The following is a 2,324-nucleotide window of genomic DNA, read 5'->3' on the forward strand; positions in this document are numbered from 1 at the left end:
AATCTGTTGACCTTCTTTGTCTGAGACCAACCACTACAATGCATCATCACCTATTTGTATTGGTAACTTACTTTACAACCTATTTTAATGGTTGCAAAGTAAGTTACTTGTGCTGTATGCAATTTTAGATACACAGAAAGTCTTCACTTACTATATATGGCTGTCATAGTGTCCTTATCAAGGGCAGTTCTTCACTCTGCGCCGATGTCCTTTTTGCTGTGTCCTCCTATAAAAAGCATGAACATTTGAGTGTTTGACTAGTTTTAGATTTCCAAAAATTTGATATTTGTACAACTAAACATTTGAACTACAATATATGCTATTGAGCGATACTTTTATGGGTAATTTTTGGTAAAGAAACTGGTGACAGAGTTGTAGGCTTTTTAAAGTACTATTAGCTAACCATTTGAACTGACTTTCAAAGCTGATTACCTTTTAAATTGCTGTGGATCAAAACCTCCAGTGGGAAGGCGGCCATTAGAAGAACACGCACCATTGAACCTGAAAATAACAAAAACAAACAAAAAACAGAACAATATATAAGAGTCCGGTAGGGTAATAAATCTCTTCTGAAGCAATATAGTTCATTTTGGGTGAAAAACAAAACATTCCTCTAAAATATATATACTGACATCAGCAATCAACATCATGATTGTAATTATTTCCTTTTTAGTACATCTACTGCTGTTTGCATGTGTCAAGCACTACGACTGTATCTATGCATATGCAATGTCTAAGCAGTAGTATTGGTCTGAATGACAACAAACCTAACTAGTGTTTTGGAAAATCTGTTAGAAAACAGTTATTTCAATAATTATGATTAGCATGTGACACAGACACTGCATAAAAAACTACAACAACAAATACTTACTTTAGGAGGATGGGGGAGGGCAGCATGAGGTTGAGACTTTGACATCTGTAAAAAACAAATTCATGTATTACAAACAAGTCACTTAAAAATACATTAATGTGGCAGACTGTTCCCTGTTCAGATGCAGTGTATAAGTACAATCAGGGCTGTCACAACAATGGGGTGGGGCCACGTGGCTGCAACCCTAGGTACAATGTGCAGGTATATATAATTACATATAATATATGTGAATAAAGCAAGAATCTGTTTAGGTTAGTCACTGTGCTGACTGATGTTTGCTAGGTTTATATGATTGCAAACTGCACAAAAACAACAACAGCAACAACATTAATGACAATGACAAACAAAATTACTTACATTTATGTAAATCTCACATTAGGAAGATCTGCATTCGATTTCATGGGCTGAAATAAATAGGCAGAAACATTACTGCTAAAAAAAATAAAAAACAAAAACTCTAAAAAGCCTAAAAATGACTTAAAAAGCAAGGAAATGTGGAACATTGTAATTAGCGAACATTAATAAAGCATAACTGTTCTTTCTTTCTAACCTTGGTAAGTACTCTGTAGCCAGAAGGAGAGGTAGGATTTCTGTGAAAGCCAAATAAAATGTGAATAGGCTTTGATAGTTATTGAGAAGGCAGAATAATAAGAAAAGGCAAAAGTACGTCACAATATAATTAATTAAGTTACATATTTTGATTACCAAATTATGGAAGCGTGGAGCTGCCACCCAGGCAAAAGAAAAATAGAGCTGTATCACGTTATGACGTGAAATGTTTATTGTTCTAACATTATGCTTTTCATGTTTGTATAATATAATATCACGTTATTATAATATACATAATTGTCACGTTCGCACAATATTGTACGGACGTGATAATTATGTACATTTTTCGTACAATGTTGTTCAAACATGTTGTTCAAACATGATAGTATATTGTTAGAACGATAAACTTTTCACGTTATAACGTGATATACTTATATTTCTCTTTTGCCTGGGTGGCAGCTCTACGCTTCCGTTCCAAATACACGAGAATAAAGTAATATTATATGGGAAAAGGCACCTGCTAGCTTGATGATGGAGGCTTCTTAGACTGGCCACCCGCCTTGGCTTCTTGTCGCCACTCCACGAAATAAAGGTCCGTTTCCTCCATGCCGGCTAATTATTCATCCTCATTAAAATCTCGTATATGTTCAGTTGGCAGAATTGAGAATTGTACATCTTCCAACCACTTAATTAACGCGAACATAATCGGCTTGTTTCTTCCCGTCTCCTGTATCCGGCCGTTCCTCTCGCTGTCAGATTTCGCGCCTCAGAGACGTCGTTATTTTTCAAAAAAAAAAAAAAAAGAAGAAAGAAAGAAACAGCAACAACTACTAAAGAGAGTTTTTGCACGTTCATTGCACATTTGTGGGAATGTTTAAATATTTAATTTTTATTAATTACTTTT

At 34.8% G+C, this 2,324-nt stretch overlaps 1 long non-coding RNA gene across 1 annotated transcript; it reads right to left on the reverse strand.

Moving 5' to 3' along the window:
- Positions 1-275: 275 nt before the first annotated feature.
- On the reverse strand, positions 276-2,081 carry LOC113011679 (uncharacterized). Its single transcript, XR_003270601.1, has 5 exons — positions 1,938-2,081; positions 1,422-1,461; positions 1,229-1,275; positions 872-916; positions 276-501 (listed from the first exon to the last, which is right to left on the reverse strand). It is a non-coding gene; the product is annotated as an uncharacterized LOC113011679 (long non-coding RNA).
- Positions 2,082-2,324: the final 243 nt, after the last annotated feature.

This window comes from Astatotilapia calliptera, chromosome 3 (genome assembly GCF_900246225.1).
Source record: "Astatotilapia calliptera chromosome 3, fAstCal1.2, whole genome shotgun sequence".
Classification (NCBI taxonomy): Eukaryota; Metazoa; Chordata; class Actinopteri; order Cichliformes; family Cichlidae; genus Astatotilapia; species Astatotilapia calliptera.